General features: G+C 49.8%; 1 long non-coding RNA gene across 4 annotated transcripts in view; it reads left to right on the top strand.

Moving 5' to 3' along the window:
- STUM (stum, mechanosensory transduction mediator homolog) overlaps positions 1-12,910 on the top strand; it is a 52,125-nt gene extending 39,215 nt beyond the window's left edge. Inside the window, exons 3-6 of one of the 4 annotated variants that reach the window (XR_012055276.1) lie at positions 580-676; positions 3,413-3,497; positions 6,299-7,285; positions 10,823-12,910. This is a non-coding gene — a long non-coding RNA (stum, mechanosensory transduction mediator homolog). Of the gene's footprint in view, positions 1-579; positions 3,498-6,298; positions 7,286-10,822 lie in introns of all 4 variants that reach the window. The other 3 variants (XR_012055275.1, XR_001122858.5, XR_001122857.5) reach the window with 3 other exon arrangements.
- The last annotated feature ends 2,312 nt before the right edge of the window (positions 12,911-15,222 follow it).

The following is a 15,222-nucleotide window of genomic DNA, read 5'->3' as shown; positions in this document are numbered from 1 at the left end:
GGAAACCATGTTTCTAATGCAAGAAATAAGACATTTCATTTAAGGACACTGCCCATTTGCTTTGGCTGGGTTTTGTTTGTGTGCAAACCATTGGATGCACTGGACAGGAACTGTACACCACTGCAACTTGAATCTGGGTGCAGATGGGAAATAGTTTAAAAAGTGTGAAACCACTGCCCACCTCTAGTCCCCTTGCCTTGAAATGGTCAATCCCATGTGTCCCTGTGAGGCTATTTGAATGGGCTAGAGGCAGGACACGGCAGGTCCTGTCTGAGCTGGTGAGGGCTAGCAGTGAGGGGGAGGAGGGTGGGAAGCAGCTGAGGGCCAGGAACTCTGCTCAGGCTTTCCCTAAGGGATAATCACCTCACTCCCTGTACCTGGGCCTGCCTCTGTTAGCTGGTAGAGAGTTGGGAGGGAGTTAGAACCACAAAATCATAAAATCACTGAGGTTGGAAAATAACCTCCAAAATCACTGAGTCCAAGCCATCACCATCTTCTCCACCACTGAATCGTGTTCCCCAAGTGCCACATCCATATGCCTTTTGAACAGGAGACTCCTTCCAGCTTTTCATCTTCTAGTGCTATTTCCCAGGCATGGAAAGGGGGAATCTGGTCTGAGGATAATGGCAAACTGTCCTTAATGAGGGAAAAAGGAGAAGAATTACAGGCCAATCAGGTATGCTTCAGTTCCTGGAAGAAGTAATCAAGTAAGTGACTCGCATGCATTTAGAAAATAAAAAACACCCCCACAAAGTCACCGTGGCTCTGTCCAGAGCGAGCTGTGTCAGACTGGCTTGATTCCCTTTGATGGCAGAGGAATTAATTTCATGAGAGGTGGCAGCAGTCAGCCATCCCTGCTAACCTTCAGATGCTGACCCCGTCTCACACAGCGTTCCTGCCAGCAAGCCAGGGGGACGTGGCCTGTGTGAAAATGCACTTGAAAACTTTCCTCTAAATGGATTTTCCTGACCTGAAAAGAGATAAAGAGAGGTGTGTGGAAAGCTCCCTCCTGTGCAGCTCTGCTCAGTATTTTCATTTGTGGTTTGAGGATGGGCTGGAGGAGAGGCTCCCCAGACGCACACCAGCACTGGCTGTGAGCGCGGCAGGCACAGCGAGGGCAGTGCCTGGATCCATGCAGCCAGAGAAATGGTCTGGAAACAGAAAGTGCTGCTCTGTAGGGACAAGCCCAGGACTCTACAGAAGGACTAATCAACTGCATAAATACACACTAGGGAACAACTTGTTTTTCAGGGAAGGATGTGGTGGCTGCAGTGAGTCACAAGCGGCACAGGGGGAACATTGCTGCAGAGGGAATGAACACCACACAGGCAGGTGGGAGCAGAGCTTGTAGGGCATTCGCTGATCCCATCACCTTTCTTTGCATGCATAAAGCTGTGGTGAGGCTTGTGGCCAGCTTTGGAGGCTGTACTTCAAGTGGAAAACCTGGAGAGAGTCCAGAGAACCACTAGACAGTAGCATGCTGATGATGAAGGTGTTCAGCGGGCTAGTAAATGTGAGAGGGCAGCAGTTCAGCCTAAGACAGACTTGAGTAACACCAGGAAGGACCTGTGTGGAAATTAGAGGATGTTTTTCCTCCAGTAAGGTCAAAATGCTGCAGAGGTAGTATGGCAGGATTTGCTCTCTCTGCCCCTGGAAGACTCCAAGAGTGGGTAGATCCATGTCTGTCAGGTACAAGGTGGGACTTGAGACTGACTGACCTTTCCAACCCTCATCTCCTCTAGGGTGCCCTTTATCAGGATAATATCCCAGAAGGAAGATAAACTGAATGCAGTTTTGCTGTCACACTTAATTACTTTTGGCAGCACCACAGCACAGGGTATTTTCTCTGCTAATTTAAATGAACTGCCAGCTGGCCCCACTGGACACCAGAGATATCTTCTTTAAGCAGCCAGATGGCTTTGGGAACTGTCCTCTGCTGTACCTGCTGTCTGAAGGCAAAGGTAGAATTAGGGAGCACTTAATTCTCCTGCCAATAAATGGCTGGGCAGTGCTGCTGCAGTGTGCTCTCCTGGAGCCCCTCGCCAGCTCTGCGGGAATGATGCACAGAGCTGAGGCAAACCACAGCTAATTAGCTGGCCAAAGCCAACTGGAAAACAAGCCTCCTAAGGCTTTCCAGGCAAAGCTCCCTCAGCTACAGGCACACCTTGTCCCCAGCCCACATCTTCATCAACCCACTGTGCAGAATGAACTTTCCAGGAAGTCCCTGCCTGCTCAGAGCCTGGTATAAAAGGCTGTGTGCCATTTCTTGACAGAAATGCCAGAGAAATAACATAGTAAGGTCACACTGATGTGGCACAGGGGATACAAATCAGGGACTGTTTGTCCAGGCATTGTTTTGCCTCTGCTGAATGCAGCCAAGAAATCAAGCTTGGTTTCTGAAGGAAGCCCTCCCCCAGCTCTCGGCCTCTGAATGAACGATCTGCTTGGCTGCACCATTGCTTCAGGTTCACTGGATGGAGACTTCAGCCAACTCTTGGGGCTGATTGCCAGCCAGTAGTGAGAACTCACCTGTAATCATGCCATCCTCGTCACTCCTGTGCTAATTACTCTGTTCAGACCCTGCCAGAAGCAGCAGCAGATGATTGCACAGTTGCTGTATGCTCAGGCTCCGAGGGAAAGCATCACTGAGCCTCTCTGCTCTGCAGGGCCCCTGCTGGGGCAGGTAACACTGCTGTCCTGGGAAGGAAAGGGAAGCAGGAGGCCCAAGCCAACCAGTAACCCTTCATGAGATGAAGAAAATGCCAAGGACATATTGCCTGCTTGGACTTACTACATAAAAAAAAAAAAGATCTAAAAAGAGTTGTTCCACAAACTAGGCCTGAGGAAAGTAGTTAAAATACCCTTTTTTGCAGTTTCCCATCAATTGCAGCAGTGGGTCAAGTTCTTAAAACATTGTAGGAATGTCAAATAGCACCAGTGTTTGCAGCACCACAGGCTGAGGCATGCTGTGGTTGTGAGTTACCTGTGGGCACAAGCAGACTGAGAAGGAAAGCTGCCAAAAACTCTTCAGGTATATTTGTTCCAGCTCTGGGACTGTGAATGGTATGCCATGAGCCCTTTGGTACACTGTGATGTCTTGTTTGATGCCTTCCTTCAGTGGCTCCCCTTCAGTCAAACCCACAAAATGCCAATGGCACAGAGGAGAGAGTTTCTGGGAGCATTGCTCAGAGGTGTTAGCCTATCCAGCCTGTCCTGCTTGGGGCTGGAAGAGCAGATAAGGATTCCCCTGTCATCTTTAAACAAGAGTCCCAAATGAAATAATCCACTTCAAGTACAAGGATTTTAAGAAATGTTTAGCCCTGGTGTGAATGTCTGATGGTAGAGCAGCCGTTCTCTGTTTACCCTGCAGCCTCAGTTTGTTCATTCTCTTCTGGTTCTCCATGTGTTTCAGATATATCATCTACAGTTACATTTCTCCCTCTCTCTTTCTTTCATGTTCCTTTGCCTCCTTTTGTTCATCATCAAAGTCTCACAAGGTAAGTTTGTTTCTGTTCTTCCTCCTCCTCCTCCTCATGCTCCGAGGCAGTTTCCCATGGAGAGCAGCAAGCATCGGTCGGGGCAGGACATCTGGAATTCACTTTGGCCAGCGCTACCCACTCCCAGCCCAAGTCCAGCCACGTGCCTTTACATGTGTGTGTCCGACTGTCTCTGTGTCTGTCCTGTGGCTGCACAGCCCCAGGGATGCTGAAAACCTTCACACAGCATTGAAATGCCCCTGGGGATGCCCCAAGGGCACCCTTGGAACAGAGCAGGAACCCATTTCAGCATTGAGGGCATCCTGAAGCCACCCTTGGCATGAACCCAGTCCCAGAAGGACAGCCTGTGCACAACCTGGGTTCTCTTCTTCTCAATCTTACATGCAGTGGTTTACAGGAGAAGTGCAATTTCAGGTAAACTCGATTAAATCAGTGACTTTGTGCACAGGCCCACTTAGTCCTGAACCCAGAGCTCTCTGTTCTACAGAATTGCACCTTAGTTTTATTGCAGGCATATTAACATAAAGCTGCTTCATACAGAGCAGCTATTCCTATACAATAAATGCAATAACTCTTTTCACGTATAAACTACTTGATAAGTTAAGTCTGAAGTATTGTAATAAAAAAGTTCAGCATAGGACAGGTCATTTTTTGGCTTATGGTCATGTAAAGAGACAGACTTGGCCACTGTAACTTCCTTCCAGCCAGTTTCAACAGCAACAGCCAGACTGAAAGGATTTCCCAGTCTTAATTTTCTTATATCTCAATAAATCATGGCTGTACAAGTAAGTTACTCTTGCTTTAGCTGAGGATTGAAGGCAGGTCCCACCTTTCTGGTCCATAAGGTTCTTTGTTGGTTTTTTTAACTCTGCTCCCTAAACAAATTAAACCAGTGCCATAGACAAGCCCAAATTACAAGTTTCCAGCCAGCTCACCTTGCCTAGAGAGCTGACTCACACTTAAAACATAAATGCATGTGAAATCATCATTTTGCCCCCTAGAAAAAGCTGTTTGAAAGAGATGAGAGTCTTTCTGTTCAGCTGCACACAATAGGCAGAAATTCAGTTAAGTGTCATTATTCTGTCCCTTGTGCTTGTTTAACAGCAGGGGTCCAGGATGCCAAACCTGGGTGAATGTGTGGATTTTTTACAAAGTACAGCAAAGTTCACTCGCTGGAGTCAATTCTTAGTTGAACAAAAAGTCCCTTACAGATAGGGATTCTGGCACCTGCTGGTATTTTGTGTTCAGTTTCTGTAAGGGACTTAGAGAAGCCTAACACAAAGGTTAGAAAGAAACATTACAAAGCATAAATGGAAATTGTTTGAAAAGTTAAGCATTCTTCTGAGATATGAAATTTCAGACTTCTTTTAAATTCAAAATATAAAAATGACAGGTTACTTATGTTACTTAAGCTAAGAAAAAAAGCCACTCCAGATTTTTAAAAGTTTTTTTAGTTGAAAGATCTTCACTGTGGCAGGCACTGCAAGTAAGGGCAGTTTGCTTCTTTAACTAAGAGATTTTTTGCATTGATACAGTCAGAATAACAAGGTTCTCTTGAAAGGAAAGTGGGGAAAGCTTCTGTAGCAGTCATTGCAGCCACTTAGGAAAGCGATTCTCATCATCCTGTCCTAGCACAGGAGCTGCAGATGCTCTCCTATTGCCTTTCCCTGCCCTAGCCCCATCAGGGGATGAAGCTGTCCCCTGTGGGATTTGCAGCCTGCCCTCCACCACAGTGTGCAGGACAGTAAATAATCTGGGACCTCAAGGAGCTGAGACAAGCAGCAGGACAGGCTACTTGAGCCCTTGCAACATCCATGTGGCTGCCACACAGTGGGACCCCAAGGGTTTCACTTTCTTGCCTGGGAAGTGCATCAAACCTCATGGCCACAAGAAGAGGAAAGGGTATGAAGGAACAGGGATCCTGGCAGTTTCCTTGGTTTTGCTGCTGAAAAAATCGGTTTCCTCCCGCTGAAAAAATCTGTTTCCTCCAGGCACAATGGATGGCTGCTGTGCCCTGAGAAAAGCTGTAATTCTGCTGGGCTGGAGCAAAGCAAGTGCAGAACCAGGCAGTGAGAATATCATTAGAGGCATCCCAAGATCTCTGTTTGACACTTCAACCTGCGATTCATGGCATTCCCCTTCTCCTCCCAGAGGCGTTTGCTCAGCTGTGCAAACCGCAGCGCAAATTGGTTGCTGCTGGGGAGCACCACCAGCAAAACCCAGCGTGGGAACAAAAAGATGGAGAGAGAAAACCAAACTCCTCCTACCTGATAGTGCTCTGGGGGTAAAAAGGTGCAAACACAAGTAGATCCCAAGGAGAGATGTATCCCAAGGTCAGATGCACGACCTACCAGGGCAGTGCTTGGGAGCAGCCATGTCTCTGGAGCAGGATACAAGGGCATCCATTTCCCCTGCACTGCAGGAAAACACACTCCATAAAAACTTTAGGTTATTGGGCTGGAATTGGTGACCACTGGTACCTGCTGTGCTCTTACAATCTCTTCAAGCGGAGGCGCCCGTGCCAGGCTGGTGGCAGGAGGGTGCCAGAGCAGCAGGGCTGGCTGCCAGCATCCACTTGGCTGTGCCCAGGAAGGAGGCAGCACCAGGCAGCTGTTGGCTAAAGCAGGGCAGGGGGCTGCCCTGGGCAGCCTGGCCACGAGGGAGAATGTGGCACCCCTCCTGTTTTCCCACGTGGTTTTTGCCACTCCTGGTAAACCAGGCTCGTGGCTTGCTTGAGCCTCATCAAGGATCCTCATTTGGAATTAACTCTAATCATGTTCCCTTCCCCTCCCTCCTCACAGGCTACAAGGAACAGGGGATCCCACAGCAGCTGTAGTGGCTGGGACAAGTATGGTCAGAGAAACACGGCGACAGATTTCCTTTGGCAGCCGTGGGCCACGGACATTTCATTACCCTTTGTCTCTCTTCTTGTCCCCTTTGTTTTGTCTCCTTGTGTCTGCCCGGTTCACCTGCCCGTCCAGCGGAGCGGAGATGCAGAGCAGCCGGCGCAGACTTGCACTGATGCCCCTGAGCAGCGGAGATGAGGCAAGCACGGCTTGGCTTGGACTGGTCCCGGCCAGCACGCGGGGGGCGGCCGACGAGGACAAGGGTGCCAGGACAAGGAAACACCCTTGGCGAAGGTGGCACCTAGGCAGGCAGCTGAACCAAGGGAGAGGGAGATCCTGCCTTCCCTCTGCTCCCAGGGGGAGGTCGCTGAAGATGTTTTGCCTCCTTTTTATGCTTGCTGTTAAAGGACGCTGGCTGTGAACATCAAATGCCAAGGAGCTATTCATAGATGTATGTACAGGATGTAAAAGCAAACCAGTGGTTCTTTTTTCCCCACCCTGAGATTCCATCCGTGACTGCTTTGCAGTAGTGGAGGGTCCAACCCAGGCTCCTCTGCTGTCTGTGTATATATGATGTTCACTGAAGCTCTGTCCCCACAGATGTCTTGAGAAACGTGCTTGCTGTAAACCATATTGTACCGCTGAAGTGACCGGGGCCATCCCCTGCTTCCATCCGCTGCCACCATGCAAAGACCAGAGCTCCCACCAGCCCAGGGAACACTTTTCCTAGCACAGGACTGGTGTCCTGCAGCACCTCACCTATAGAGCAGCAAGTACTGCCAAAAGCCTCTCATATAAAACAGTACTGGGGAGCCAAAGAATGCGACTTTTCCTGCCCCTGAAAGGGACTTGCTAGCAGTGTCTCCATGCTTTGAAAATGGATCCCCTTAGAGCACAATGAGTGCTCCTGGCTGAAGCAGCATCCCAGCTCTGCTTCCCCAGGTAAGTATCCAAAACTCCAGGATCACTACCTGGTACTAGACAAGTGCTTGGGAGCTGTTGTGGTTGGAAGGCCCATAGCCAAATGGGATGGGGCTGTGATTTAATGGTTTGAACATGATGTGCAGAGTTGCAGTGGCTGCAGGTGGAGTGATTCCTCTGACTGCAGCAGGTTAAGAGGATCTCAGCTTAGTGTCAGCGCCTGGATGCTTTTTCTCTCCAAAGAGAAAAAGCAGGGCAAAGCCAGGCTGCTGACACACAAGGAGGGCCCTTCCAGACAGAGGAGTTTCACACAAACCCTCTGCCAAAACCGGGAGCCACCCAAGCATGGCAGAGCTGAGACCTACTCCCAGCCCACTGCTCCTGCCAGGAGTCAGATAGTGAGAAAGCAATGGCAGCAAACCCCACTGCCCTGCAAGTGTCCAGCCTCTCCTGGTATGATGGTCTGCTTTTAACAAGGTTTTTATTTTTCATGCAGAACAGGTCCTGTCAGCTAAAACACCCTCTGTTGTAAAGACACCTGGGGTGTCAAAATGTAGCAACTGCCCCGAGCTGCCCACCAAGGGTGGAGGAGAGCTCTGTGCTGGGCAGGGCACCTGTCAAGTGATCCCACAGAGACCTGCTGGGAAGTTCCTTTAGTGTTTTGGTTTAGCAAATCTCTGGCTTAGCCTCCCTACCAACCCCTGCTGTTCTCCTGATGCAGGGACACTGTCTGGATTTAATGCAACACCTCTCTTCCCAGCAAGGTTCCTCCCTGCTCAATGCCCGCACTGCGCTGTGAGCCCACAGCCGGTGGGAAGCAGACATCAGTACCTCTTTGCCCTCCCAGCTCAGGAGGTCCTTCTTCAGGGCTGAGGACAAAGCAGTATTCACAGTCCCAACTAACTTGTGATGGGACAGGACCCCTCTAAACTATGCCCATTTATCCAATGCAGGCATCAGAAGGAATGACACTTTTTCCACTTGACCCTTTTGTGGCTGGGCACTATAAAAAGCTTTGGGCTGCCTGAACAGGAGAAGAGGCAGAGAGTTAGGAGCCTTGGGAGCACCAGCTTTCATTGTGAAGATGCTGGCTCAAGTATTTCCTCTGATCTCAGCAGTATTAATTGGGAAAAAAAAAATATATATAGACAAGGAGGCAAATTTGTAACACAAACAATTAATTGTACATTTTAGCAAGCCAGATTTCAGGTAGGGCAGTGTATTTGTACAGCTCGCAGTGTACAGTAAGGAAAAAGGACAGGTCTCCTAAGCAAACCCGTGGTATAATTCAGGCTGCATTTCTCTTGCCTCACACCCTAAACTGCTTTGTTCTGCCATGCTGGACAGACAGAAACAGGTATTTAGTCACTGCCCTGTATCCAAACAGGGATGCTGAGCTCCACTTTTTGGGCTACTGCATAGAAAGTGAAGATCATGACATGGTGCAGACAGGAAGACTTTGCATTTGTCATTTAGAGGAAAAGAGATGAAAACCCATCTGTTTTTAGAGCGACACAAGCCACACAACACAGGCAGCAGAGGAGCAAAGGTTTCCTTGGAAAGCAAGTACCAGTTGGTGCTTTTTGTTAGGCCAGGGCTGGAAGTGCTCCAGAGGAAAAGCAGCACAGTTATCCTGCCAGAATGCCAGGCTGCAGCGAGCCATAGTTACATTGCTTGGCCAGGGAGAGGCTTGGAGGAGAGCAGCAGCTGGAGAAAACCAATCAAGCAGGTCAGTGGTGGAAAAAGAGCCATCTGGGATCTGCACTAAAGCCAGGGGATGAGATCCTCAAGAGTACCACTGCCACAGCGATGACCAGAAGGATTTCTGCTCACAACATTCACTATTTCAAGCGTCTTTGTCCATTTTTACCAAAGCGATTGGTTCAGGCAGTGGCCTGTGCTGTGGCATCTGCAGCTCTGTGGCTTGCTGGGCTGTACAGGTGTCACAGAACTGAGCTTCAGCATGTCCTATGAGACAGACCATCTCTGCTCCTCCATTTCCCACCTGGGAAAATAAGGGGTAAATAGGATCCTAACCAGTAGCAAACAGGGAATCTGTAGCACATCTGGAAAACACCTTCACAAGCTGCTGCTGTCATCAGTGAGAATTCTTTTTCTGAGGTCTATAACTGGCTCTGAAGTCACCCAAACCACTTGCCCACTCAGCTGTAGCATGTGCAATGACAAAGAGCAATGGTTACGCCTCACCTTTGCCAAACCAGAATGGCTGGGTCAAGTGCAAACACCAAACACTGCCTGAGCATCAAATCAGTTGTGCTGTGGTGTCAGGACAGGTGTACAGGAGCCCCTGCAGACATGCATAACAGGCATAAAGGAACCAGGCAACACCTTTGAAATAGGAGCAGCAAGTGTGGCTTAACAACAATTTCTTCTGGTGCCTGTGAAGTTGGGTTCACTTTTAGAAGGTGGATTTAAATGTGTAGTGGACAGGCAGCACATAAAGCCTCAGGAGGGAGGAATAAACAAGCTGATATTTTTACTGGGCCTAAACTGCCAAAAGTCATATCTCCTGTGGCATCATGTCAGCAGCAGATGCCCCATCCCAGAGACCTAGCACCTGCACAGAAGGTCCCCTGGGAACAAAAAGGGACAGAATAAGCTCCTCATCAGCACTACCAGGGTTTTGCTGAGCTTTTGGGCCACATTTGCTGCTGTCTGTCTCTGTGCTCTAGTTAGGATGGGAGAATTGGTTTGGCTGGGAAAGGATCGAATGGAAATGCTGCCCTCCCTGGGATGGCTGCAGGTTTCTGAGACCATCACTTTGGTTAGGTCTGGGTGCTGCCTGCATTTATTGCATGAGGGAGTCAGAGCACTGCACAGATGAAGTGTGGGATTTATAATTTACTTTCAGGTTTTGCTCTGTAAAATTTTCTCTTATCTTTCACCTTCTTATTGAATTGGTGAAGCCAAGAAAACACTCAATGCACCACTTCAGAGACTCTGAAATCTGTCAAATGACACCCAGAACAAAAAGCCTTATTTTTGCCTACTGTGGTGACTTGCTTAATTGATTTTAATTAGAAGCAGACAGTTTCCCACTCTCAGTTTTAGGACAGGAGCCACTTTATAGATTGGCCTTGCTACCAGGCAGCAAGCATCTAATTGCATTTTCCCCACGGCTGTCCTGTGGTAGTAATAAAAATGATAAATCCCATTGCTTTTTTCAATAGCCCTGAATAAAACTGGCTCCCCCAGCCCAGATGTGAGCAGCAGCCTGCTCTCAGGCAATGGTGAGCCCCTCACCCTGGCTTCAGGTCTCCACGTGGCAAGCAGTGGGCAGCTCAGAGACTGAGCCCAGGGCAGGGCTGCGGTCACCAGCGGGTTCTGCTCTTCCCATCTTTAGTACAACAGCCTCCTCTATGACTTGGTTTTCCTCCTCTCACAAGAGGTCAGAGTTCTGTGGGCAGCTGGCAGCATCTGGAGGGGTGTGTCTGGTGCCCACAATCCAGGCACTGACAAGAGCCGCGCTGTGAAGACACAGGTACGAGTGAAAATCTGGAGCTTTCCCCTATCAACAATTACTTTCTTTCTCTTTAGGGTAAAATTAACGACCCAGCGCTTTCACACCTCCTTCCGAAGCATTGCAGAGGGGACAACGCCTCCACCGGGGCTGGATAACTCCCCTCTCTCCCGTGGGAGCTGTGCCTGTGACCAGCTGCAAACAGCACAGCCAGAGAGCACAGCCAGAGGGCACAGCCCGAGCCCTTCCTGTGGTCCCAAGTGCATGGCCCCCAGCTATCCCAGCACCATCACCTGCTTTGTAAATGTAGATGTTTGACATGCGAGTTTTACAGCTAAAGAGTGATGTGGGTAATGAAGAATAAATGCAGTTGCTTCTCCCCCATCTGCCAGCAACACAGAATTTTCTGCTGCTCCTTTCTGATTGTGAAAACCAGGTTTCTCAAAACCAAACCAAACCAAAACAACAACCAAAACCAAAAAAGGGCTTTAATGAAATAGCTTCTTGGTACTTGAACCCAGCTGGGCTGAACAACTGATTTACTACTCATTGGAAAGCAATTCTAGGTAGGAACCAACTCAGTGAAAAAATAGCTTCATCCTGGGTCAGCCCCCATTGCAGCACAGGGCACAGGACCATTTTCCCAAGTTCATTGGTGTTGCCAAATCCATATTTACCATGGAGAAGATGCTTTGGCGGGTGACTCCCACCCTCCCAGCCTTTTGCCTGGCTGGCCATACTGTTCCTCTCATCTGTGGCAGTCAGAGCAGAGAAGGTCACTGGGGCTTTGTGCTGGGAGCAGCTCTGGCACACAGAGCCATGGGGTCAGGAGAGTTAGATGTGAGAGGGGACTCCACCTTCCCAGGACACAAAGCTGCATGTCCCTCCTCCTGTGCACTGTCTTTCAGACATTTTATTAAAGACCTTGCAGTTGTGCTGGAAATTGCCCATTAAGTCGTGCTGTGAGTGTTGTGCTGAGCTCTGTGGACAGGAAGCTGAAGCTCACAGACCCAGTATTCTTCAGAGGGCTGTTTTATTCCTTGCCTCCTGCTTGTTCTGGGCTGACTCTGCAGTTCACAGACATGCATACACTCCAGCCAGGGTGCATTTTATTGCTACCCAGCCCAAACTGCATCCACTGCAAGACACCACCAAGAGTTCCTTGACATCTGAACCCCAGGTACAAGGAGACTCTGGCTAGATCTGACACTCCTCCCAGGTAAAAGCAATGTCTTGTCCCACACACTTGCTAACCATGGTGTGGCAACACAGCCCTGTATTTTCCAGCTGACTTTGCTTCATGCTCAGACACACTATGCATTTTGAAGCAGTGCTGCAATTTATTTCCCAAACTGGCCCTCAGCATTCCCATCCCCCTGTGGGAGCAGGATGGTGCAAAACCACAGGTCACAGTGGCACCATCTGAACCAGGGTTAATTACAGTTTATCCCACCAGAGTTCATGCTACCCACAACCCATCCTTCCTCCTCCTGTCATCTGTACAAATACCTAAGCCAGGCTAAAAGTCAAGTCCTGCTTCTCTTGCACCCACCCAACTGGCCAGAGGGAAGCAACAATGTCCTGTCCCCACTGCTGGAATGGTGCAGTGGGAAGTGAAGGTTTTGTTCAGGCTCTAAGAATGGCAAAGGCCAGAGTAGCTCAATCCATCTTCCAGCTCTGAGAATGCTTTCAACAGGCAGGTGAAAGGGAATGGCACATTCTGGCTTGGGATCAAAATGGGCTCACCTCTACCAGCACTGCTGGAGGTGATGGCAGTGCTCCCCCAGACACCCAGCAAGCGATCCCACCCTGGCCCCTATCCCTCCTTCAGCCACCACACACCGGCACAGGCACTGTTCCCAACGCTGGGAGGGAGATTGCTGGCTCAAGTCTGTGCTCTCCTTGGTTTTGGCCATGCATGGGTACCTCAGATTTTCCACCTTAGGAAGGAGGGAGCTGGGGCCTGCCCACCTGTGCTGTTTGCACCTTGCTGGTGAGCCCACCTTTCATTGTCGTACTGGAGGCCAAACTGAGGGGTTGCAGAGGACCATTTGTATGCCTATTTATATCACTGAGTATTGGATTGTGACTTCTTGTGTTTTGATACTGTGGATATATTTTTTTTTAAGTTAAATATATTCTATTGCTGAACAGCTGGAACGAAATGTAGAGTCTCTTTATGTCACCTGGAGAAACCACATCATCCCTGATTCCAAATGGGTTCTCGTTCTCCTCCCACCAGTGAGGTGATGGAGAGCATCCAGCAGACACCAGCCCACATCCTCTGAGGAGAGGAGGCAGGGGCCAGGGCATGGCTTCCTTAAGGAATTTGCAACCAGAACCTTCCAGAGGAGCAGAAGGCTGGTGAGGAGCCTCACCTGAACCTCTGGAATGGAGACAAGGGAGTGTGGAAAGCCACCCTGTGTTCCCTTGTGCACATGCCTGCAAGTGTTTCATTTGCAATTTTAACAATTTAATATGACTCCAGGTGCATTATCCCTGCTCCCTGTGAAAGACCAGCCCACGTGCTGTCAGGAGCATGGCCACAGACATCTGAGCAGAGCTGAGCAGGTGGCAGAGCCTTCCCATGAAACGCAGCTCTGCTGCAAGGACCAGCAACTTGTTAAAGCAGCTGCACATTTCAGCCATCCACACTCCATGCCCCTCCTGTGATGTACAATGCCACAAAACACCACTGCTCTGCTCCCTCCCCAGAGCTGCTGTGGGCAGGGAAACACATGGGAGATCCCAACTGGATCAGTGCAAGACCAGCAAGAAGGGTCTTCTCACACCCCATGGCTTTGAGGTGTCTGGGAGGCAAGGCAGAAGCTCCTTTCACTTGCTGTGTGTTGCTGTTCAGGCTTCAGCCCTCAGCAGGGAAAGCACCTTGGGCTGAGCACTGGGATGTAGTAGTATGATACTATTAATACAGCCATGCAGACACACCAGCACGTGGCAAAGCCGCTAGAGAGATCTGGAATAATTATCTCAGAGAGATTTCTTTAACACCCTGCTAATGGAACCATTTCAGAAGGGGAGGAGGAAAATTAGCAATAAACCACACGAAAGCAAAGTCAAAACCTGGAGCTTAGTGAAGACAGATGAGACACAGGGAAAACCTCCATGCCGCATTTCTGGCACCCCCCTGCCCAGCCACCCACATCATGGCCCAAGGAAGGCCCACGGCCACCACACACCTCACCCCTGACTTCAGGGGTGAACTGGCTCACCCCCCAGCACAAGAGCAGAGCCAGCCCAGGTGCCCTCAGAGCACAGCGCAGCCCTTGCTGTCACTCCTCTCTGCACCTGCTCTGTGCAGCACACAGTGGTGGGTCCAAGGAAACTCCCTTTCCAGCAACCACCACGCAACAGGGACAATTCCCTCCCTCTCCATCTGCAGCCTCCCCACACCAACTCAGCCCCTTACAGCTGCCATACCCCTCTGGGATACATCCAGTCCTGCAGCAGCTCTTGCTGGGAGCCCCACAGGGCTGCAGCCACAGCACCAACACCACTCCCAGGGTGATGGGGAGCAGCTGTGACCTCCTGCATGATCCAGAGCAACCAGTGTAACCAGGTGTGCTTCGCATGAGGCCATCTGGGAGAGTTTGGGCTGTTGGCTGCTGTTACACTGGTGGGGCAAAAGCAGCTTGTACAGGAGGGCTGGAGTCAGTCCTGGCTTGCAGATCACCCCAAAAGGGAGCCAGGGTCTGTCCACCAGCAGCTCTCATTGCTGGCCATGCAGAGACATGGAAATGCACCACCTGGATATTGGATCATTTAGAGATACACATTTATAAAAGCATTTCAACTGTATTCTGTTCAAACTCGCCTGAGCAACCATTTACAAAAGTAGTGCCCATGCAGAGGAGGGTTATTACAAGGTATGCATGTACTATCTCTAAATCTCAAAGTCATGCAGTCCAAAATACACATTCAGATCCACATACAGCTATAAGAAGGTAGCACCTGATCCTAGGAGGTAATATTACAATTACAGGCGATTTCAGAGTTTGTTTCCACAGGAAAACTGCAGCCCTATGGAAAAGGACATGAGCTGCAAGACTGCTTATGTCTAGGGCACACTAAGCATTGAACTGCCAGAGATGTGAAGGGAGGCTGTGCGTTTTTAAGGGACAGGCCTTGGTTTCAGGCCAGCCAGATAAATGCCAAATTCCAGACTTAAATTCTGCTTATTCAGAGGCCCACATGCTGCTGAGCAGCCTGTGCAGCACAGGCATTAGGAGCCTCTGTCCCTGCAGAGACAGTGTGTGAGTGCCCTGGCACGCTCAGAATGCTGCAACCTGCCCTGCTGGAACCTCTGCCCACCACAGCAGCCACTGTCACTGCCTGTCCCACCAAAGCAGCCACTGGCACTGCCTGCCCCACCACAGCAGCCACTGTCACTGCCTGCCCCACCAAAGCAGCCACTGGCACTGCCTGTCCCACCCATGGCCAAAGGATACAATGGGTTCAA

This window comes from Taeniopygia guttata, chromosome 3 (genome assembly GCF_048771995.1).
Source record: "Taeniopygia guttata chromosome 3, bTaeGut7.mat, whole genome shotgun sequence".
Taxonomy (NCBI): Eukaryota; Metazoa; Chordata; class Aves; order Passeriformes; family Estrildidae; genus Taeniopygia; species Taeniopygia guttata.
Note: the sequence above shows the minus strand (reverse complement) of the source record. Positions and strands in the feature narration are given on the sequence as shown.